General features: G+C 33.9%; 1 long non-coding RNA gene across 1 annotated transcript; it reads right to left on the bottom strand.

The window, feature by feature from the left end:
- Positions 1-1,411: 1,411 nt before the first annotated feature.
- Positions 1,412-11,030, bottom strand: LOC130453623 (uncharacterized). The gene is made up of 3 exons (XR_008911064.1): positions 7,414-11,030; positions 5,192-5,402; positions 1,412-2,094 (listed from the first exon to the last, which is right to left on the bottom strand). It is a non-coding gene; the product is annotated as an uncharacterized LOC130453623 (long non-coding RNA).
- Between the last annotated feature and the right edge of the window lie 13,393 nt (positions 11,031-24,423).

Below are 24,423 nucleotides of genomic sequence, written 5' to 3'. Positions count from 1 at the left end.
ACTTTAGCAAACTTGCAGGATACAAAATAAACCCACATAAATCATCAGCTTTTCTATATATCTCCAACACAGCTCAGCAGCAAGAACTAGAAAGAGAAATCCCATTCAAAATCACCTTAGACAAAATAAAATACCTACGAATCTATCTCCCAAGACAAACACAGGAACTATATGAACACAACTACAAAACACTCGCCACACAACTAAAACTAGACTTGAACAATTGGAAAAACATTAACTGCTCATGGATAGGACGAGCCAATATAATAAAAATGACCATCCTACCCAAACTTATTTATCTATTTAGTGCCATACCCATTGAACTACCAAAATACTTCTTCACTGATTTAGAAAAAACCATAACAAAGTTCATTTGGAAGAACAAAAGATCAAGGATATCCAGGGAAATAATGAAAAAAAACACATATGATGGGGGCCTTGCAGTCCCAGACCTCAAACTATATTACAAAGCAGCAGTCATCAAAACAATTTGGTACTGGCTAAGAAACAGAAAGGAAGATCAGTGGAATAGACTGGGGGAAAACGACCTCAGCAAGACAGTATACGATAAACCCAAAGATCCCAGCTTTTGGGACAAAAATCCACAATTCGATAAAAACTGCTGGGAAAATTGGAAGACAGTGTGGGAGAGACTAGGAATAGATCAACACCTCACACCCTACACCAAGATAAATTCAAAATGGGTGAGTGACTTAAACATAAAGAAGGAAACCATAAGTAAATTGGGTAAACACAGAATAGTATACATGTCAGACCTTTGGGAGGGGAAAGGCTTTAAAACCAAGCAAGATATAGAAAGAATCACAAAATGTAAAATAAATAATTTTGACTACATCAAACTAAAAAGCTTTTGTACAAACAAAACCAATATAACTAAAATCAGAAGGGAAACAACAAATTGGGAAAAAATCTTCATAGAAACCTCTGACAAAGGTTTAATTACTCATATTTATAATGAGCTAAATCAATTGTACAAAAAATCAAGCCATTCTCCAATTGATAAATGGGCAAGGGAAATGGATAGGCAGTTCTCAGATAAAGAAATCAAAACTATTAACAAGCACATGAAGAAGTGTTCTACATCTCTTATAATCAGAGAGATGCAAATCAAAACAACTCTGAGGTATCACCTCACACCTAGCAGATTGGCTAACATAACAGCAAAGGAAAGTAATGAATGCTGGAGGGGATGTGGCAAAGTAGGGACATTAATTCATTGCTGGTGGAGCTGTGAACTGATCCAACCATTCTGGAGGGCAATTTGGAACTATGCCCAAAGGGCGACAAAAGAATATCTACCCTTTGACCCAGCCATAGCACTGCTGGGTCTGTACCCCAAAGAGATAATGGACACAAAGACTTGTACAAAAATATTCATAGCTGCGCTCTTTGTGGTGGCCCAAAACTGGAAAATGAGGGGATGCCCATCAATTGGGGAATGGCTGAACAAACTGTGGTATATGTTGGTGATGGAGTACTATTGCGCTAAAAGGAATAATAAAGTGGAGAAGTTCCATGGAGACTGGAACAACCTCCAGGAAGTGATGCAGAGCGAGAGGAGCAGAACCAGGAGAACATTGTACACAGAGACAAACACACTGTGGTATCATCGAACGTAATGGACTTCTCCATTAGTGGTGGTGTAATGTCCCTGAACAACTTGCAGGGACCCAGGAGAAAAAAACACCATTCATAAGCAAAGGGTAAACTATGGGAGTGGAAACACCGAGAAAAAGCAACTGCCTGAATACAAAGATTGAGGGGACATGACAGAGGATAGACTCTAAATGAACACTCTAATGCAAATACTATCAACAAAGCAATGGGTTCAAATCAAGAAAACATCTAATGCCCAGTGGACTTACGCGTCGGCTATGGGGGGTTGGGGGGGGGAGGAAAAGAAAATGATCTATGTCTTTAACGAATAATGCTTGGAAATGACCAAATAAAATATATTTAAAAAAAAAAAAGTGAATAACCTACCTATGGTATTGCTTTTAGAGCCAGAAGCCATGAAGTCACCGCTGGGAAGGTAACTATCTGAATATCTTCTCTGTGCCTCTTTTTTCACACCTTCAAAATGAAGGGATTAAAGTGGGTGGTCTTTGAGGTTCCTTCTAAGACTGATAATCTAGGATAACTATCAAGAAAATACTAGTCCCGCTGCAAGGGCAGTTAAAAACAAATAAAGCTAGATTGAAGAAGACTTAAAAGGATGAGACAGTCAAAAATGTTGATTAATCAGTTGGCAGTGGTGGTGGTGATCCTTATGTTTGAAAAGTACCAGTGACATCACAGAGTAATATTTTAACTTGTGTATGAATTGGATTTAAGTGAGTTGCACAAAATTGACTTTAGTGTCTTAGATGTCCAACCAAACTCTACGCACTCCACAGTGCTTACTTCAGCTACATTCATGTCTACTGAAGCATATTTTCTCATCCACCTATTCCAGGAGGAGGTCTTCACAAGCCTGGAGTAGATATCAACCTAACTTAACCCATCTGTTCAGTTTTAACAGGCTGCTCCACATGCTACAACTTCTTGGAACCACAGGTGAGAGCTGAGTGACAACTAGACACCAAAGGTAGATAAGCAGCCCTCAAAAGCGTTCAGCAAGCCCTCACACTAGAGGTTCTAATATTCTCTGAACAACAATCATATTAATTGTTGGTACTTGGCAGCCAAAAAAAAGTCAGCCCCTGAAGTACAGCATTCATTTTCCAACTGTTGCTCAATTCACCAGTATTCATTCTTGCAGATATCAGATTCATAAGGCTGAACCAGATTTCCTTCTGTTAGCAATGACAGTGATACTCCAAATGTTCACAGATTCACAGTGCAAAAGGAATGCAAGTAATGGATGGCACCCAGGAAAAAGGTGTTTTCTAATGAACAATTTATACAAGTGATATTTATAGCTAAAATAGGAAACCTTCTCTATTTGCCAATAAATAAATTTATGGCGTATGGCATATGATAGATATAAACAAATTTTTGCCTAAAGAATAAATGGGTCTAAGAATGAATCATAGAAACAATCAATAATTTCATTAAAGACAATGATTATAAGGAAACAACATATCAAATTTTTTAGGATGAAGCCAAAGCCGTACTTAGAGGAAAATTCACATCTCTTATTGCTTATATCAGGTAAAGTAGAGAAAGAGCAGGTCATAAGCAAATTGGTGATACAACTAAAAATCCTAGAAAAGGACAAATTTAAAAATCCTCAATTAAACAGCAAATTGGAAATCATGAAAATCAAGCAAGGGTAGAATAGATTGAAAGTAAGAAAATCATAGAACTAATAAAATAAGACAAATAGTTTGTTTTATGAAAAAATAAAATAAATAAATCATCGACATACTTGATTAAAAGGGAATTTTGATTTCATTAAATTAAAAAGGTTTTGCACAAATAAAACAAATGTACTTAAGATTAGAAATGAAAAAACAAATTCTGAGGAAAAATTTATAGCAATTTTTGACAAAAGTCTCATTTCTTAAATATATAGAGAACTGAGTCAAATTTATAATATACATCATTCCTCAATTGAGAAATGGTCAAAGGATTTGAATAGGCATTTCTCAGAAAGAGATTAAAACTTTACATAGCCATATTTTAAAAAATTCCCAATCACTATTGATGAAAGAAATGAAAATTAAGCCAACTCTGCAAAATGATCTCATACCCTTCAGATTAGCTAACATGACCAAAATGGAAAATGATAAATGTTGAAGAGGAGGTGGGAAAATTGGAAAACTAATAAACTTCATTGGTGATAGTGTGAATCGATACAACCATTCTAGAGACTTATATGAAACAATACCCAAAGGTCTATACAACAATCTCACTAAAGGTTCAGGATCCCAAATGGATCAAAGATAGAATAAAAGGAATTAACTGTGCCAAAATATTATTATCAACTCTTTTTATAGTGGCAAATAATTGGAAACTGAGGGGTTGTCCATTATTTAGTGGTTGAATGATCAAGCTGTGGAATATGGTTGTAATGGATTACTATTATGTCATAAGGAACAATGAACAGGATGAATTCAGAAAAAGTGAGCAGAACAACTATAACTAGAGACTATAACAGAAATATTATACAATGATCAACTGTGAAGAACTAAACCATTATCATAAAGCTTCCAAGGTAACACATGAACATACTATCAATGGTCAAGGAAGCTACAAAAAAAAATCTGAGTGTAGATCAAAACTTGACATCTTCCACTATAATAGTTATATTATAAATTATAAGTTATATTATAAATCTTCATGAGATTTCTATTGAATATGTGTGTTATGTGTCTATCATGATGGGAACCATATGGAAATAGGTATTACATAATAGTATGAGTATAACCTATATCAGATTCTTCACCCCCTCAGGTAGGGAAAGGGAGATGGGGGTATCTGAATTTTAAAATGTCAAAAGAAATGGCCAAAATTATTCCTATAAGTAATTGAATTAAAAAAAAAAGATTTTGTTGCAATGAGACCAACAGAATGTTGATAAACCAAAATGGATGTCATTAAAGTAGGATGGATAATAGACTCTAAACAAAACCATGTCCAAACGATGTAATAAGAAATCATATAAAGATTGTCTTCAGGCTAAACATGATCATAGAGATTAAAAAAAAAGTCTTAGGTGGAAAATAAGTTGATTTTATAGGTCAAATGGATAGTTATAGGGAAAGAGGAACAAGATCTTTTTCTGTATTATTTCAAAAGAAGGGAAAAGGACTAAATTATAAAAAAAAGCCTGAGCAAAAAAAATTGTACTGAAATCTTTTCTAAAAGCTTAAGTAATTTAGCAATAGTGTGGCCTGGATGTTGAGAAAATGAGTTTCCTATCACTGCATATTTTGAGGCAGAAGCTAAATGACATTCTGACATACATATAGGATAGATTTCTATAGCAATTAAAATGTTATAGTAGAATATTTCCAAGGTCCCATATAGTTCAATCACCAAGAGAGGGATCACCAATAGTTGAGAAAGCCTTATAAAGCAGCTAGCATTCTCATTATTAGAGATATGAAGGGAAAAGGAATAGACACCAGAGATTCGGTGAGTGATGGAAACATTTGTTGCAAATTTCTCTTTTCTATCAGAAAACTTTAGGGTCAAATGTTTTGAGCAAGGATATATGTCTTACCTGAATTGAAATCCCCTTGGGCTAATAATTGCCCTGGTGATAAATCTTCATTTTTTATCTCGTTAGGTTTTATTTTAAATTGTTCTAGTAATAATTCTTCTTCTGGGGCCAATGGTAAAAATGTGCCTTCTTTATTTGATTCATCAGGTTTCTGTTCCATATTCACTTTGTATGTGTTCATGTCTTTATATTTCTCTTGAAAAATGTTAGCCTGAAATTTACCAAATGAACCAACATAAATCTATTAATTACACGCTATTCAATCCTGTTCCTCTCCAACAGTCACAACCATCTCATTTATTCCTGCTAGCCACTTATCTGACCTCTTTATTCTCAAATGACCCCTTAAGATCTATTACATTCAAAAACATATGCACAAATTCCATGACTAGTAGCTATTGAGTAAAACCAATCAGGATAGGACGAGAGATTTACATGAGATTAGAGACAGGGATAGGTTTGGGAATTGAGATGGGGACATGGATGGGAATGGAAAGAAGGAAAGAGATAGGCATGTAGATAGGAATGAGGTTAGGGATAGAATCCAAAGCTTAAAAGCTCTCCCAGCTAAGAATTGTGTTTTTCAAGGCAAGGTGACACCTTCACTGCCATTTAGTTGCAGGAAGCTGCCAAAAGCAGTAAGATGTTACTGACCTGGTGAGCTTCAGACATCCAGGATGGACATCAGGGGGACCACTTCAATACATATCACTTCCTAACACTACAAAATGAAGCCTCTCTTCCTGCATAGTTCTGTATATACAGGGGGAAAGACAGTTTCTGCTTCTAGGAGGAGTATTATTTAGTAAAATGGACTCCAAGAGATGTTCAAAAACAGTCAGTGGAAATACCATAATAGCTGAGAAATTACAGTGACAAGCCCTTTTGCAAACTAGAAGAATGTTAGGGCAGGTCTGATGAGTAAGTAACCTGGCCTTAGATAGAGGTATAGATATCGACACATACACACATACACATATATAAATAAATGTGTGCATGCATTTATGTGCATATATATGTATATACTGACACACAGATTTACATGTGTATAGAAAAAAGGAAAAATGATATTCACTACTAAGAGCTTCTTCCATGTCTGGTCTTCTGGTCCTCAGCTAAGCTCTGGGTATATAAGATTTATATGACTACAAAGATATAGATATAGATATATGCATATATATATATATATATAATAAAAAATTTATGTCATGGTACTCTGGGAATTAAGTATGGAACCCTCTGGTGTCAGAATATGGAAGGTACTGGGTTTAGACTTTATCCAATAACAACAGGAAAGCCTTGATAATATGTGACCGAGACACTGGGTTTAATCCTCAAATACAAAAAGAATTTACTGATGTGATAGATGGCAGAACCAGTCTAACTAATCTTTGTGAAATCATTGCCAAATGGCTCTTGCTATCCATTCCATCCATTCTACCACTGAGACCCCAGGACTTCTGAAGCATTCCATCTTGTGCTTCAGCTGAACCTTATTTTAAATGTTGTACTTTCCACTTAGAGTATCGAGTAAGAGTGTCTCAAGATCAGGAAATGTTTCATTTTTTCTATTTATAACTCCAGAGCTTAGCAGCCTTTTGCACACATCCAGAGGTACTTCAATTAGTAGTTACAATGATAGCATAAAAGTAGGGGAAATCGATTGTAAAGCCTACATTCTAGCAGACTTCAGAGGCACATTCACAGAGAAAATAATAATAAAAAAAGCCTGGTGGGTCTTCTTCATTTCAGAAGGAAGAAAGCTACTGATTCACATCTTAAGACCTAAGAGTAGTTAATAGCTGCAACGGAGTAAGGGAAGCAAGGAAGAAGGATACCCCAGCCGATGATCCTTTCTCTTGATCAAGTAGACACAATTCATGGATTAGTAGTAGTAGTAGGCTGGGGTTCCCAAATGATTTCCATACTGGATTTTCTAAAGAGTGATAAGTAGAAGTAGGCAGAGAGTAGTGATATGGGAGTTTTGGTCAATTCACCTATCATAAAGCAGTCCTCTTAGGCCAAGAAGAGTTTAAGTAAGATTGAAAAGTTTTGTTTGGAATGATCAAAAGAATGGATGAATGAAATAGGAAGCATTTATTTCATGCATTATTATGGGCACCATTCTCACTGACTGCTTTGCTTTCCACCACTTTTATCACTGTGAACACAACTAACATTCAATAAAACTTGATTAATGGGGAGGAACTGTGCTGTCTTACCTGCTCAAAGATAGCTTGGATGTTTTTTCTACATCCCTGATCTTCTTCTATTAATATTTTCAGTGCCCCAATAACAAATTTCAGGTCACTGTAGAAGAAAAGGTAGCAGTTTCATACAACTGGCAATCAAACCATCTTGGAATTAAAGAGATTTGGACTCAAGTTCTAGTTCTAGAACCTAGTTGTTAGTTTCCACTAATTAGTTGTATTAACTTGGGCAAGTCACTTAGCCTTTCTAGGCTAGGTAGGAACATCTATTTGGTTCTCTACCTTTTAGTTCAACATTTTTTAAAATATATGTATGCATATATATTTTAAATATCATTCCAGAAATCTCCTAGATATCTAAAGTAATTTCTGTAGACCTCTTAAAATTGCAATTGAAATTCTTAGCTCATTAAATTCTCTAAAGGTTGTATACAAGTTGTAACCAGTTTTGATGAAGTCCATCCATCATTATCTATGAGACAAATGCAGCACACCCCTAATGAGTTATGATTTTGCCACTGAAAAAGGTGTTTATGGGCTTTCATAATGATGTTCTTCAGTACAGTCAGAGGGGAAAGGTACAAATACAAAAATCAATATAATAGAATATATCTAATAGGCAAAAACATTAGCTTGAAATGATTCAGTATATCAGAAAGATATTGATTAGATTAACATATGATCTTTAAAAAAATTAACTCTTAACACAAGCAATCAGCAAATAAAATAAGCGTAACAAAGACATAGTCAGGGACGTCAAAAATCCTTTTCTCCAATTCCAATAGACTTCTTTTACTCTCATGGAGTTTAATAAATTAAAGTAGTTAGGAAACAATAAACTTCCAGATCTCTTTTAAAGTTCATTCCCCTCCGCACTATTTATTAACTATTTGCACTTCATTTGTCAGAACTCGGAAATTTCTGATAGAAGCAATGGGCAGAATTCTCTACTCTGTGTGTTGAGAATATTTAAGAATATCAAAATTTTTGACATGGGCACTGTACCCCCAGAAACTCAGGCAAACTATTTTGGACAGAGACACATCTCCAGGCTACACCTAGATCCTATCAGGCTATATCTCAAGATATTTTTTTGTTAAGGAATCTTTATGCCTCCAAGCAGACCCAATTCAGATGACCACCTCAACCCCACCAAATGCCTGAGTGATTATTAACACTCTAGGTCATGTCCACACCATGACATAGCATCTGTTGTAAAGAGTATAAAATCCCCAGAACTGATGTCGTCTGGGGGGACAGCTTTTACATCTATACTGTCCTCAGGGGAGCAGCCTTTCCATTCATGCTGTCCTCCCAAGGAACTGCTCCCCATCTTGCTGCTCCACCTTGCTATCCTCCTGGCCATTCTCAACATTGCCTCCCAAACTAATAAATTTCTCTTTTTGTTTTTAAGCTAAGTTTTGGAGTCTTGCATTCTTGCCAAAGGTATCCTTCCTGAACCCCAGGGGTACACATCTGAACCCCATAACACTTTGTCAGAATATTTCAGTTTGGTCTCTAATTTAAGCAGTCTAGCCTGTTGCATATTCTTTTTTTTTTTAAACCCTTACCTTCCTTCTTGTAGTCAATACTGAGTATTGGCTCCAAGGCAGAAGAGTGGTAAGGGCTAGGCAATGGGGGTCAAGTGACTTGCCCATGGTCACACAGCTGGGAAGTGTCTGAGGCCAGATTTGAACCTAGGACCTCCCGTCTCTAGGGCTGGCTTGCAATCCACTGAGCTACCCAGCTGCCCCCTAGCCTGTTGCATATTCTTCAGAAGCAAACAAAATGGAAAATATGCAGTGCAAATACAAACTGCTGGTAAAAAAAAAAAACAAGAACTAATATGCACTAGTTAGAGATCAAGCAATTCAAACTGTTCTGTGAGAGTTCCTAGCATGCTTTGTAAAAGCATTTTTCCTCCAAAAAAAAAGGGAAGAATGAATGGATTTTATTTAAAGAGTAAACTCAAAGAAGGGCAAAACTTCAAGGGAGAACAATAGCATATTTTCATATGAAAGAAAGATTAGTCCTCGATGTTTGGGGTAGGAAGGAGAAAAATAAAATCTAAAATCCATTGATTTGTGTTGTGCCCTCAAAAAATAAAAACAGCAGAGGGGTCCCCTTTCCTGTGAAAAAAATCCTGAGTTGCAAGCCGGGTGCCAAGGGTCAGTTTAAGAAATTCAGCTTATAAACTAGAAGGGGGTGGTGCTGAATAGCATGGTGTCACTTTTCCTCACTGAAAAATGGCTAGCACAGGCTCAAAAACCCACCTGGAGTGGGGAAAAGACTGGCCAAAAATTGGGGAATCTCACCCTCTGTGCAGAAACTTGAATCAGAAATAGCAGTGGGAGACTGCAGCTGAGCACTCTTCCCAAGAGCATGCAGGGGGAGGAGAAACCACTCCCAAGATCTGGTGGTGGGTGGCAGCAGCAGTAGTGGGAGGAGAGCTGGTTCAAGCAGATGGTGGGGAAAGCAGGTGGGCGGGCAGAAAAGCATGCTTGAAAAAATTTATCTATTCTATCTTAAAAAAATATTTGAAAATTCTCTTTGTGGTAAACCAAAATGTAAAGATTAAAATTAATATTCTATAAATTTTATTTTTAAACTTTTATTAATTAATAACTAAAATAAAAGAACTACCGATACCCAGGACCAGTCATGAAAGAAGAGAGCAATTGAGAGGAGCTACAGAACTTATAAACAGTTATGTGAATTGACTCAAATGTGCACAAAGGGAAAAGTATTCTGGGTAATGTAGTAGGGTTTCAAGATTTTCTAACTATACACATGAGTATTCCCTATTTCAATGAAATTATACATCTAGCCTATATCTCTACTTACTCAAATATTATTTAATGAGCTCTAAAGATAAAATAAAAACACACAACTCCAAAATTATGCCACATGATTCTCCCAATCACTGTATCAAAAGTAATCACAGCTCACTTGAATTGTGATTTTTCTCATATTAGAGGTGCAAGAAAGGCCTAAACTTGCATTTAGAAGAAATGTGAATAATGAATTTTGCACTATGTCTGCCTGTCTATCTGCCTGTCATGATAATGTCATGTCATGATAATGGAGATGGAACATGCTCAGAGCTGTCCCAGCCCTGTGACAGGAGGAGGTATGTGTGTGTGGGGTGTTATCGCATCTCCTCCTTTGATTCTCCAGGGCAGTGATGGCAAAACTTTTAGAGAGCAAGTGACCAAACTGAAACCCTCATGATGCATGTAAGAACAACTGACTTTACTCCAGACAGGGGAAGGAGGAAATGTTCCCATTTGACTGCTAGGCTGAGGGGCAGGTGATATAAGAATTGTCCTTGCGCACATGGAGAGGGGAAGGGAGCAGCCCCTCCAGCACACCTGCTATAGGTTCACCAAAAAGGCTCTAGGATAGTGATGGCAAACCTTTTAGAACCTTTTAGAGACCATGCCACCCAGCAACCAAGTGTCCTCTGCCCTTACTCAGACAGGGGAGGGAGAAAGAGAGGAGAGTAGCCTGAGCACTCCACTCAGGAATGGGAGTGAGTACTGAGGGGTAAGGATGCACAGTGGAGAGAGGGGAAGGGAGCAGTCCCCCTACCCCAAGTTCTTCTACCTTTCAAGTAATTAACTCTTCCATGGAAGTCATATGTGTGTCCACAGAGAGGTCTCTCTGTGCCATCTTTGGCACATGTGCCATAGGTGTACCATCATGACTGTAGGGCATTTGGCAAATAATTCTCTCCTGAACAGAAGGAGGATGGGCTGTCCTCCCCACTCTAAGAGTCTGGCAGCTTTTTCCATGTGGACACAAGATCTTTAGGGCTCAATTCAGCAAACTTGAACCTCTAACTGCCTGTCCTACATAAATAATCCAACATCAGTCTTGAGGTTATTGTGTTCTGCATAAAATCTACATTCTGAATTTCAGAGGTCCAGAGAGCCTGAACTGCATTCAGACCCTGTGTTTATTAAGCCTATGTTTTATGAAGAGGAAATACATAGCTGTCTCACAGAGTAGATCAAGTACTTTTGCACTTCCGTATTTGACCAAATTTTTCTGTTCAATTTTCCTTGGAGCTACTGGGTAGAGGCAAAAGGAAGCAAAGACTGAGAGAAATGCCTGATCTTTCCTTCAAGTGGTCTGGTCTCCCCAAGACTAAAGTAGTCATTACATGCTTAGGTCGAAAACAGGAAAGACCTTAATGGAAAGGGAGAGGACACAGCATCATCCCAATACTCTGGACCCCAGTATCCTGTGTAAAGGGAATTCTTTACTGTCTATCCTGAGTTAACACTATTAAGTACCCCTATTTAGTACCTTCACTAGATGGAAAAAGCGGATTAACTCTCCTTTGTCTCCTTTTAAATTGAACCAACAAAAGATTAAACACCATACTTAGTACTAGATGAGAATCTAGCAAGGTACTTAGAGAATTCACACCTCAGTCAGCCAGGAATCTGTGAAGCTTTTTGATGAGAATTTAACCTTCAGAAGGTGAAAAGTTGATCCTACCCATACTGCCCCATGGGCAGGGCTAGACAATTTGGAAACTGTGACTGACCCCTGAGAAGAGGGGAGGGGACAAGAAGTCACCATAAAAAGCAAACCCTGAACTTCTTTAGGGCAGAGTGATTGTCTTTGAGAAGATAGTCTGAAGAGATTGTCTTCTGGAGATAGTCTTAGATAGTCTTCAAGGGAGCTTTGCTGGAGACTTGCTTGGATCATGGGTTTGGAACTACGCTTCTAATTGGACTCTGACTCTAGGATTATTCCCTTGGGTGAGTAAAAGGCTGATCCCTCTCCTAGATTTTAGAGAGCCTAACTTCCATCTTGGAGGAGGCTGCAAGGTTCCTGGTTAGAGCTAATTAATCTCTTCCTGGATTAAGCAGACCCAGAGAAAAGCATTTAGATTGATAGGATAGATAACTCCTCCATCCCCCTTACATTTCTCTTCTTTATTGTTTCCTCTCTATTTGTAAATAAATTCTGACTCAAGTTGTAATAAGTACTGGCAATCACATAATTTCATATAATCATCATCCAACCGCTAATTTTAAACTTTACAACCCTTTGTCACTGTTATACTTCTTTGGGAAATTCCTATCCCTATTTGATATCACAGGAACACAGCTGAGTTATATTTTACTCTTTTCTCTAGGTAATCCAACTCAAAATGTGAATATTAATGGCAGCAAGGATAGGTAGGTGGCACACTGGATGTGTCAAGCCTAGAGTAAGGAAAGTCTCATCTTTTAAGTTAAAATTCAGTCATCAAATCAAACACTTATTAACTGTGTAACACTAGGCAAGTCACTTAATCATGTTTGCCTCAGTTTCCTCACCTGTTAAATGAGCTACAGAAGGAAATAGCAAACCACTCTAGTATTTTTGCCAAGAAAACTCTGAAGAGTGTCCTAGGAAGAATTATACAACTGAACAACAATATGACAATAAGTTGTGACTCTAGGAAACTACACTGTCTTAACTTTGCATCTATCTTGTAGTGACCATAGATATTTGAAAAAATTCATCCTTCTATATGTTCAATAATGCTAGAAAGCAATGAGTGCAAAAAACTCTGAATTTTTCACTAAAACAGTGTCAATATTTAAGAAGTCCTGGAGAGATACAATCAGAACTGGACATTATCACTAGATGTATGAAGAGTCTAAAATATATTGTGCATTTGAAGAAACCTAGGGAGTTTCATGCTTGATTCAACACTTTTAGGAACTAAGGAACAATCATCATGCTTAGGAGACTCTAGCCTTTTTGTGCTATTTATGTTGAACATGAATTTACATAATAGGGAGTCAGTTAAACACTCTAAAATAACATTTTTAAATCTATTCTTCTGCCTAACATTTTTTTGCTTATCCATTGCTCTCTCTAGATCTTTTTTTGTCTTAATTCACAAAAAATATATTCTCATGAACAGCTAATTGGCTGAGTGTATAGAGAGATTCTGGAGATGGGAGGTCCTGCATTCAAATCTGGCCTCAGGTTCTTCTTTGCTATGTGATCCTGGGCTGGTCTTTTGACCCCAATGCCTAGCTCTTACTGCTCTTATGCTTTGGAACTGACACTTAGCTTCAATTATAGGACAGAAGGTAAAGTTTAAAAAATCATTCTTTTTGTTTTTGTTTTTATCTGTTCTATTTGCTTTACATCAAAGTTTATCAAGATGTTTCCAGATTTCTTCTATTCCTGATATTTACTTATTTTAATGCATTATATTATTTCATTCTATATATTTATGAGCCAGAAATGATGAGGCTATTCCTCATCAGGAAAATATTATCCAAAAAACCCACTGAATATATACATTTTTTAAATTGAGTCTCCAATATGGAAATCTTCCCAGTAAATGGAATTTAGAGGCAAAAGTATATTTTTATATTATTATTAATCTTTCACTAAGTTTTGTCTAAAAAAACCACTAGTTTACATACTCAATAAAAGCTTACATATATATTTTTATACCTATATATATGTATATATATATATATATATATATATATACCTGGCCATCCAGTACCATGGTACTCTTGGACTTCTACAAATACTTGTTTGTCCTCTCACAATAGTGATATCTCCAATTTTTTCCTTTAAATGGAGAAAATGTTTAGAAAGTGTAATTACAATATAGGCCTAAAGCTAAGAAATCTCAAGAACATGCTTAAAATAAACAAACAAAATCCACTCTCCTAATGTGCTAATGTTTAAAGATTTCATAATTGGATAGGAAAGAGGTTTTAAGGAGGCAGTAGTAAATACTTTTATACTTTTTGCAAAATGAAATATATACCAATATACCCATATACACACTTTGAAAGATTAAATATATTCTTTGATCTTTCTTCCAAAGACATTATCATTATTAGAGGAAGGATGGGCATTTCAAAATTATAGTAAAACATTTTAAAGGGTTTGCCAAAACATCTAGCTAAATAGCACAGAATAAAAAGCTAGAGCCTGCTTATGCATCAGCATAACAACATGAGCAACTAATTCAATCATAATTTCTTAAGCATCTAAAAAGTGCAAGCCCGTGTGTTGTCCTGGGGATATAAAGATAAAACATTCCTTCACCTCCAGGGGCTTACAGATTTGTAGACCAGCATTTTGGGGAAAGCCTTAGAGATAGGATACAGAAAGACATAAGGAAAAAGATTGTTGGTCAGAGATTGTTGTGAAAAGGAATCTTAATGGAAATGTTAAAAACGAGAATAATAAAAGAGGTCTAAAATTAACTGGTCCTCAAACTGAACCTTCAAAATTAATAAAATTACTCAGGATTACTTGACAATAATTAAGAGTTCATAAAATATTCTACCATGAGGAAGTCCCAGAAGATAATTAACTCGGCAATCCAGGGGTTCAAAAACCCAAAAACAAAAATGAGAGAGGAAGGATTCTGTATTCTGGAAGGCCTGAGAAAAACTGGAAATCATGTGATACAAATGAAGGTTTGAATAGGAAAGGGCTATATAATTTACCATAATGTATTCAAGTTGCATATACAACCTTAATATCAACTAATACCCATACAGCATTCAAAATTAGAAAAACAACAGGAATAAGACCTCTTAGACCAATATTTGTGAGGCATATTGATGGTAAAAAACTAGGGGGTTTGTGATCATAATAAAAGAAAAAATAGGAATTTTGCCCTACTGAGAAAGATTTAACATGAACAAAATCAATGCAACTAGAATAGAAGTGAAACCCCAAAGTCATCAAAGGCAGGAAATCAAGGGAATATGTGTACACTTACACATTCTTTGTCTGAATACAAAGTGTCCGTTAATTTGGGAAAACCTGAACAAATGCTGTGATATATTATATAATGAGATATTATTAAGTTTTTGAAATTAACAATAAGAATTCTACAAGACATTAAAAAAACCCATATTAAATAATGTAAAGTAAGCAGAAACAGAAGGCTCTTTAAAACTAAGGTAAATTAAAGCAGCATTAAAAGATTGCCATCCTCTGACTAATTGTAATGGAAAATCTTAGACTGGGACAAAAGCTAGAGATATAAAAATGTACATACACATACACACATGTATATATCTCCGTTGTTCAGAAAGGAGCAAAAACTATCAGATTCAGTTGCTGTATTTATTGTTCAGTTTTGCTTAATTCATTCTCTATACTACAAATGATAATTCAGTGGTGAAGGTTGGAGTGCATCAGAGAAGACTAGAATGGAAATCTCAGAGACATTGATAAAATTGCATAAAAGAGCAACAATAAAAAAGTATGTAATAAATTAAGATGAAGTTACTCAAGAGTAGGAAAGGAAACGTTTTAAAGAACAAAAATTTTATTTTAATATTGTTATGATAAAAAAGAAAGAATTTTGCGTTTCTGCACTTTTTTATTTGGTTCACATAATACCTGTACTATGAGCGAATCCATAAAATATTTCTTCCTTTCCTCTGACAACTCGAGGAGTTCGATAAGTTCTGACTTGACTTCAGGTGGTTCGCGGCCAATTTCAATCCTAAGTACAAAATATCCACATTTAATTTATGTACTTTGGATTAAGACATAGCCATGCAAAAAGCAGAATGGGGAAATTCAGCTAAGCTGTCATTCTTACAAAAACAAAACAAAACAAAACAAAACAAAAAAACCTCTTCAGGTTCAAGGAGCATTATTTGCCAAGAAAATAAAAATTCATTAACTAAAAATAAATGCAAACGAAAATTAAGGGTTTGCTTGAGATGTGATAGAGTATTCAGAAAGGAAGGTGCAAATGGGTCCTAAAATGTCTTGTGAACTGCTGAACAGAAAAAAAGAGGGTCATTTCCTAGCAAAAGAAGTCAAAAAGAGAAATTATTTAAACATGTTAATTAGGCTATCTTTCTCCCCAATTTTTCTGTTTGAACACATTGCTAAAGAAATTTCCAAATCAAAAACAATGACCTAGCAATCTCTGCATCTTTTTTTTTTTTTTTTTTTTTTTTTTTTTTAAATATATTTTATTTGGTCATTTCCAAGCATTATTCGTTAAAGACATAGATCATTTTCTTTTCCTCCCCCCCCCATCCCCCCATAGCCGACGCGTAAGTCCACTGGGCATTAGATGTTTTCTTGATTTGAACCCATTGCTTTGTTGATAGTATTTGCATTAGAGTGTTCATTTAGAGTCTATCCTCTGTCATGTCCCCTCAATCTTTGTATTCAGGCAGTTGCTTTTTCTTGGTGTTTCCACTCCCATAGTTTATCCTTTGCTTATGAATGGTGTTTTTTTCTCCTGGGTCCCTGCAAGTTGTTCAGGGACATTACACCACCACTAATGGAGAAGTCCATTACGTTCGATGATACCACAGTGTGTTTGTCTCTGTGTACAATGTTCTCCTGGTTCTGCTCCTCTCGCTCTGCATCACTTCCTGGAGGTTGTTCCAGTCTCCATGGAACTTCTCCACTTTATTATTCCTTTGTGCGCAATAGTACTCCATCACCAACATATACCACAGTTTGTTCAGCCATTCCCCAATTGATGGGCATCCCCTCATTTTCCAGTTTTGGGCCACCACAAAGAGCGCAGCTATGAATATTTTTGTACAAGTCTTTGTGTCCATTATCTCTTTGGGGTACAGACCCAGCAGTGCTATGGCTGGGTCAAAGGGTAGATATTCTTTTGTCGCCCTTTGGGCATAGTTCCAAATTGCCCTCCAGAATGGTTGGATCAGTTCACAGCTCCACCAGCAATGAATTAATGTCCCTACTTTGCCACATCCCCTCCAGCATTCATTACTTTCCTTTGCTGTTATGTTAGCCAATCTGCTAGGTGTGAGGTGATACCTCAGAGTTGTTTTGATTTGCATCTCTCTGATTATAAGAGATGTAGAACACTTCTTCATGTGCTTGTTAATAGTTTTGGCAATCTCTGCATCTTAAAGAAATGTGGGAAAATTTACTTACTGGAAAGGAGAATCGTCCATTTTTTTAAAAGTAGAGACGATTTCTGCTTCATCCAATCCAATTAGATTGATGTCACCTATTTTAATAATCTGGTCAAATACACGGATACTGAAAAATAGAATTGCATAGTAATTAAAATTACATTGAAGATTTTTATGACCTAAAAGTCCAATGCATGTGTATGATTAGAAGATATGGTACTAATTTAAGAGATAGACTTCAATGACTCATCATACCATTACTATAATGGCTGCCACTTACAAATTTTTCAGTCACCACTTCTCTACAAATTAATCAGAAGACTTAGAGGGCTGGTGTGTCTCAATAATTTCATTACCGTGCAGCCTGTCTGGGGATTCTTCCAGGGATTCATCCCTGAATATTTTTTTTTTTTAAGTAGGCTTCAAGGATGATTAGTGTTCATTACTGGGTCTGTACTCCAAGCCTTTCCAGCTGGCTAAGTCTCAATAATGAAATGAGATTGAAAAAGGAAAGGACTTTGGCAGATCTTGGAAAACACAGTGAGAAGGATCCAAGAGAAATCATCCACAAACACAGATGCCCTCCTACAAACAATTATCAGAGTATTGTTTCAATTTTAATATTCTTCAAAAAGTCAATAGGATCTGCAGAAACTAAAACAAATGATTCTTCTGAGGTATCAGACAATGCCCCCACTGACTGAAGACTGAGTAAGGAGACGATAATTCAGAAGGAAACTTCTAGTTGATATTTTTATTGTAGAGACCTTGGGTGATAATAAACAGATAAATGTCATCATAGAAACTGAGGAAAAGAAAACAACTTTGGGAGGTTAAGAGGAGAAAATTTCCACCATTTATTTGGGATATTCAGGATGGGCAGCTAAAGAAATCAATTCTGTTACAATCTAGGAAGCAGGAAAAAATTCTAAAACCATCTGGGCTAAGTGAGTTGGGGATGAAGAAGTAATGAGCCTCAGGCTTTGAAACAGAAAGCCTGATGGCGTTTTTTGCTTTCAGTTCTATGTAACAGAGTGTCATCTCAGGAAGAATTCTATTTTAAAGTCCAAAATTACATCATGAGCAAGGACATAGAGGGTACCATTTGACCCCAGTTGCATAGTAAATTCTTACAAGGTTAAAGTTATGATTTGGCAACCTATTTGCATTTCTTATTTTTTTCCTTTCTCAAGGATTCACTTTGGGCAGTTTATAGTAATATTTTAAATGTATATTCCTACATTCCTATATCTAGGAAGCCCTCTCTCAATTCAGGAATTATTTTATTGTATAGTCAAATTTCAATAATCTCTGAAGATAGTTGCCAGTGTCTCATGGATACCATTTTTTCTAATACAACCAAAGTATCCACCACACCCAGATTTTCTCACATTTATTTAGTATAGATCTTTTCTGCACACAATAGTAATTTGTTTGTTGCCTAGTCAATTCAGTTTTTCATTTCTCCAAATCAAGAACTATTTTCCCACTTTCTTTATATCCCTTCATGGAGAGCACAGGTTCTGGAATGGTATAGATTTATAAATACTTGTTAATTTGACCTGATTTGGAAATAGCTGGGCACATGTTTACAATGGGCTCATTATGGCAATTATTAAAGACCTTCTCAATGATCAAGAATAAAGTCATAGTTTACAGACCAAGTTGGAGTGGAATTATAGAATCTTTGTTTCCAAGCCAATTCCATTTCCTTACTAGCTTGGTCATGACAATATTTTTAAAGTTGATATTTCTGTATTTTTCAGAGATTTTATTTGTGTAGTCACTTTCCATGTTTACAATATTAACCCTTTTTAGAATGATGTTAAATCCTCCCTACAAAGTCAATTCTTATAAAATTACAAAACCAAACTCACCATCCAAGTTTGTGAACTGCACCTCCTTCAATAATTTCAGTTATAAAAACCCCTGGTTCCTTTCCATCCTCATCTGCTGGATCAAAGAAGATACAAGTACAAAGCCCCAGTTCGTTGTCACCTATAAATACAAAAATAATAATAGTAATAATAATGAAAGCCTAAAACATCTGAAGCAACAGTAAGAATAAAATTTCCTCCCAGTACAGTTGGCCTGGTCACTCTAGCTTTGCAATGGAATTATAAGCCATCCACTTATACTTTACTGGTATCTTTTCCTTAATAATTAGCTATATATATATATATATATATATATATATATATATATATATATATATATATATATATATATATCTGACTCTGTTTACAGTCTGCCCTAGACCAATGATTTTGCTGAACTTTCTAACTTTCAGCATGTAAGCACATTAAAATATTTTTAATGATTAAAATTTTTTCTAAGGACATATAAAATCTATTTTAAGTTCCAAATTCTTTCCTGCTCACCCTGGTCTCCAACCTCATTAAAAAGGTAAGCAATTTGATAAAGATTATACATATGCAGTCATGTAAAAAATATTTCCTTCCTTATTCATCATGTTGAGAAATAAAACATACCAGGAAAAAAGGAAAATAAAGTAAAAAAAATATGTTTTGCTCTGCATTTAGATTCCATCACCTTTTCCACTGTCAGTGGATAACATTTTTCAGTTCTTCAGAACTGTCTTTCAATCTTTGTATTTCTGGGCATAGCAAAGTCATTTACAGTTGATCATTGCATAGCATTGCTGTTCATGCACCCATTGTTCTGCTTCTGTTCCCTTCATTTTGCATCAGTTCTATATAAGTGTTCCAGGTTTTTTGAAATCATCTTAATCATCATTTCATGTAGCACAATAATATTGTTGCAATCACATACCACAAATTTTTCAGCCATTTCACAATTGAATGTTATCCCTGAAATTTTAAGTTCTTCAACACAAAAAAGAAGTGCCATAAATTATTTTGTACATATAGGGATTTTTGTTTCATCTTTTAAAAATTTCTAATCTCTTTGGGATACTGTCTTAGTCGTGATATTGCCAAGTCAAAGAATATGCACAATTGCATAGCTCCTTGATCATATGTCCACATTGTTCTCTAGAATAGATGAATCAGTTCACAATTCCACCATCTGTACCTTAGTGTCTCAAATATTCCCCCATCACCTCCAACATTTTTCATTTTCCTTTCCTGTCTCGTTAAGAAAATTTGATAGGCATGAAAAGTAAGAGTTGTTTAAATTTGTATTCTTCATAGTGATTTAGTGCTTTTTTATGTGGCTAGAGACAGTTTTTATTTCTTCATCTGAAAACTGATTATTCATATAATTTTAGGATCTATGAATTGGGGAACAGCCTGTATTCTTCATAAAGTTGATCCAGTGCTCTATATCTTTGAGAAATGAGGCCTTAATCAGATCTTTAAATTTTTCCCCATTTTTCTTCTTTCCCTCTAGTCTTAGCTATATTGGTTTTGTGTGGAAAACTTTTAAAGGTAATGAAAATGATCCATTGCACCTCCTATAATGTTCTCTGTCTTTATTTGATAATTCTTTTCCCCCTAATTTAAATCTGGCATTACCCTGAATGCATAAATCGAATGCCACTTTGACCTTATCTTGATACATGATGTGCGGCATTGGTCTACATCTAGTTTCTGCCAAAATGCTTTCTGGTTTTCTCAGCAGTTTTTGACCCAGTGAGTTCTTGACCCTAACATATGGATTTTTGCATGTAAGAAACACAACATTACTAAAGTCATTTCTACTGTGCATATTGTGTGTACCTACTCTATTCCACGGATCCACTACTCTTTCTTCATCAATAATAGATTAGTTTGAAGATAAGTACTTTATAATAATACACTTTGGTATCTGGTATGGTTAGATCATCTTCTATCATATTATTTTTCACTAAACAAGGACAAGAATATCAATGGAAATAGTGCCTTATTGCTATAACTCACCTTTGTGAAATTATTTTAAAAGTTATGATATCAAAAATATTTATCAGTTAAACTTACACTCCTTAATCTTCATTTGGGAATTATTCCTAATCATTTAATATTTTCTATATTTGATGTTTATTGATGAGAAAAACAAATTAATAAAAATAAAATTGATGAAAAATGGCATACATGTATGAAATAAGCAATTTTATAGTTAAAGCTTACCTTTGTCTATTTGACAAGAAAATAAATCGAGGTTCTGGACTCTTCTTTGCATCATTTTTTCACAGAGAAGATTAAAAGCTATCAACAAGCTTCTTGAACAAGAAAATATTCGATCTTTACTTGAAAAAAATAAAAAAAAAATTTAAGTGCATGGGCAACAAAATATAAATAATTTCAAAGTACAGTGGTGTGTTAATTTTATTTAGAAAAATTAGTTTTCTTGATCAGTCTTTTGACATTAATTGATACACCCCTTAAAAATTCTTTTTATCTTAGTGTTACACCCCAAGATACACACTAATGATATTTCCTTTCACAATGTATCTCATATGTTCAAATTTACTCCTGTATGTTGATTAAATTTGAGGGGGAAAAATCAGCATTATACCTAATGGAAGGGGAGGAATTCTAAAGGTATATACAATTTTGCTATAGCCTAATTAATGTTTATGGTAAGTGGTACAAGGCACATTGACTCACATTCTTTTCTTTATATTCTAAAACCATCCTTTAATGTTAATTAAATATTAATATTAATTAATGAATTCTAATTATTAATGATCATTAATAAATTATTATTTTCAATTAATCAGAATTTATAATATAATGATTATATCCTATCCTATCCTATCCTATCATATTATTATATTTATACAACATAACACATTATATTATAATAATTTAATTATTAAATAATCAATTATTGATTGATTATCATTAATAATTGTTATTAATTAATAATTGTTATTAATTGACTATTAATTCTCAACCATTAATTAATAATTGATATTAATTACTTACAATAATTATTAAGAATCAATCATTAATTATTCTTAATTAATTAATAATAAATACTAAAAGATTATTAATAAATAATAATTAATTAGCAATTGTTATTAATTAGTAATAATATCAATCAATATTTAATTATTAATTCTTTACTATTTTAATAAGTTAATAAATACTTTATATAAATTGATTTAAAAGTTAAATTGAATAAATAAATAAATAAATAAATTATATTAAATTTAAAAATGTATAAAATATATTTATATATACATATATAAAAAGAAAATGTATTTAAAAATAAATAAATCAATTAAATATACTCTAAAATACAATAATTTAATAATCAATAATTAATATTAATCAATTATTAATTAGGGACATATACTAATTGATGATCATTATTAATTATTATTTTCCACAATCATTATTATTTTTTATATTAAACAATTATTTAATAAGGATAAATTGATGATCATCAATAATCTGTTAATATTAATTATTAAACACTATCAAATAATAATTGGTTAATATTAATTCATGAAATAAATCAATAATTTTTTGATGTAATTAATAATAATGACTATAAAATAATTAATGTCAATCCTCGTTAATCAATAATTACTTAATATCACTTAATAATTATTATGAATAATAATCATGATCAATTATTAATTAATGACCATCCATTAAATTCACTTAATATAATTAGTAATCAATGATCATGGATAGATTCATTAATGATCATTAATTATTAATTGATTTAGATTAATTATTAATCAATTCTGATTAATCAATAATTGTTTAATATTAATGATGGTTAAAAATAATAATCATTGCCAGTCATTAATTAATGATCATCAATTAATGGCTGTCACTAATTAATAAATAATATTATATTGTATTAATTATTTTAATAAATAATTGAATTAAATTAACTTTAAAAATTAAATTAAATGAATTAATAAGTTATGTTAAAATAAATTAAAATAAACAATTTAATAAATAATATATAAATATATAAAAATAAAATTTATTAAAAATAAATAAATTAATCAAATGTATATAAATAAAAATAAAATAATTCAATAATTTAGTGGTTTATAATAAATAATTTATATTAACCAATTATTAATTTTTCATTATTACACATTGATGATCATTAATTAATCAATTATTGATTAGTGACATTTACTAATTGATAATCATTAATTAATAATTGATATTAATTGGATATAATCTTTATATTCAGACTTATATATATTTATTTAAATGTAGTACATACATATAGATTGGTTTCTGTTTCTAAATATTTATATAAAGATGAATTTCCACGATTTATCCCACTCCTTCTTTCCCCAATATTCTTATATTTTTTCACTAGAGGACTGACCAAAATTGTGAAAATCATATGAAACAGAAAACATGAAGTAATGTTTAAAAGTTAAAAAGAGAAAGAATTAAAATAAAAAAGAAAACACGTTAGAAGATATTGGTTAGGATATATTTCCCCCTGGAACCTGCCATAGTATTTTATAATATTTATAGATTCCTCAATAATCTTCAATTCCTTTGAAAATGGACAAAATCTCTGAGATCCCCTTTAGAATTCTGTTTATCAATATTTTTTAAAAATGTATACATCAAAAATCACCAATTCCATATCAAACCATTCCACAACAAAAAGAAATCCCCAGCAACTACTCTAAAACAAATAATTCCACAATTTATCAAACTGCCACCCTTCCAACCCTTAACACATCCTACCTCCTTGGTTTCCTTTGCAGGAATGACCTCCCCAGTCTCCTCCCTTTATTTATAATCCTCCTGATTCCTTGGTAACCTGACAGTTGTTCTATGTTCTATGATCTCTTATTGGCTGTTGAGTGTTTGGCCCTCTTAAGGGAACCACCAGTCATTTCTTTTGAATCAACTCTTCAGTTGCCTTGAAACTCAGAATGGTCAGCCAGCAGTCAAAAAGCAGCAGTAAAAGTTAACAGATACCTCAGCTTAGGCCTACCAATCTTTCCATTTTACCACCTTTATACATTTAATATTTAGACTTCTTTTTCTTTCTTGAGACTTACATAATTTTACTTCCTAAGTTTCAAAACAAGCTCCCCTAGCAACGAGTGTGTAAACAATTCCATTTATCAATCCAGTTAGCCAACAAGTATTTATGGTGGGCACCGAGCTTGAGAGAAACAACCAGCCCTCAAGGAGGATAATATGGC

Source organism: Monodelphis domestica, chromosome 4 (genome assembly GCF_027887165.1).
Source record: "Monodelphis domestica isolate mMonDom1 chromosome 4, mMonDom1.pri, whole genome shotgun sequence".
Classification (NCBI taxonomy): Eukaryota; Metazoa; Chordata; class Mammalia; order Didelphimorphia; family Didelphidae; genus Monodelphis; species Monodelphis domestica.
The sequence above is the reverse complement of the archived record's forward strand: the minus strand, read 5'-3'. Positions and strand labels throughout refer to the sequence as shown.